Below are 1,662 nucleotides of genomic sequence, written 5' to 3' on the forward strand. Positions count from 1 at the left end.
ATTTTGTCGGCTTTATAGGGGTTTAGCCGATGAAGTAAAGCGTATTTCGTCGGCTAAAACTTATTTTAAAAAAATAAAAATACTATAGACGACGAATTAAGGCGTTTTTCGTCGGCTATAAGTCCATTCCAGTAAAAAAAAAACCCCGAAATTTCTAAATTATCATTCCAAGCAAGCTGCAAAATACACCAAAACAATTCCATATAACCAACAACAAGCACATAAAACTATATAATTCATCAACTACACAAAATCTAAATCGTCTAAATTAATATCCGCTTCTGGGGGCTGCTGCGGAGGTTGCTGCGGAGGTTGCGGCGGCTGGGGTAGCGGTATAGCCGTAGGCATGGGTGGAGTCGGAAGTCCCTGAAGCAGGGCAGCTGTAAAGTCCTGCATGTACTGGCACATCTGCTGCTGCTGGGCCTGCTGGATGGCATGTATCTCGGCAACATAGGCTGCCTGTGAGGCATTATAGGCAGCCTGAGCAGCTTGCTGTTCCCGTAGTCTCTGAACTTCTGACTCTAGCTGAGTCGTCCTGGTGGTCGTGGACGTGGTTCTGCTGTTGGTCGAGGCTGCCTTTCGTTGAAATCCTGGAGTGGTCTTCAGGACCCCCTCGTCTTTCTTTCCTAGACCCCGGCAGTAGAAGTTGTTTGCTTTCGGTGGGAAGGCTGTGCCCATGATCCTCGCCCCAATCGTCAGATCCGAAGTGTTGATCCGGGACATAGCTTTGGACATCTCTTCCTCTTGCGTGTCTGGCCATGTCTCCCTCACTATAGCACTCATCACCTCGTCACTAGCCTCCCTCACCTTCGCCTATATGGATAGGAAAAAATTATTAATTAACATTTTGACATATATATAAGTAAATTTAAAAATTTAAAAACGTAAGATGACTTACAGTATCCTCCTGGGTGTCAGGATATGCCTTCTCGTACGTATAGACGTACCGGTTGACTTCTGGATGTTCCCTGGCCGCCTCGTCCATGAAGACAGCGAATGGCCTAGAACTGCCATGATGGTTCCTTTTGTAGCGTTGCCGGTTCTGAGCGTTCGCCCGGGAAACGACATTCAAAGAAAAAAATAAAATTATTAGTAAAATATTTAAAAAAGGACGTACTTAATGACAAATTAACTAATTAATTTTTTTAAATACATTTTTACGAGGGTTGTTGAATTCTGATGTCAGAAGCCAACGCTACTCGTACTCCCTGTACTGGAACTCAGCAGGGGTACCAGAACGTGCGTTCCCGTGCGTAGTCCAGTGAGTCCGCAACTCGTTCTTCCACTCCTTGTACCTACAGATACAACAAAAATATTAGAAATATTATTAATATCACATACAATTTTGTTTTTCATTAACTTCCCAACGTACCTTCCCCCATGCACAACGTCCGCCCAGCTGTCCTTCAGGTGCTCGGGAACCTCAAACCACACCTGCATTTAACCGTTTATTGGTTTAGTTTTTCGAGAAATCAACAATGTAATACATAATATTATTTTGTAAACTCACCGACATCGCGTTGTGGACCATGTCCTTAACCTCCTGCGGGACCTCGCCCCAGTCTGACCACAACATAGGGACTCTATCCCTAATGAGCGCTCCCACGCGGCAGGAGTACGTCCTCGACTTCCCGCCCGATACTATGTGGCCATCCCCGTCAG

Source organism: Fragaria vesca, linkage group LG6, assembly GCF_000184155.1.
Source record: "Fragaria vesca subsp. vesca linkage group LG6, FraVesHawaii_1.0, whole genome shotgun sequence".
Taxonomy (NCBI): Eukaryota; Viridiplantae; Streptophyta; class Magnoliopsida; order Rosales; family Rosaceae; genus Fragaria; species Fragaria vesca.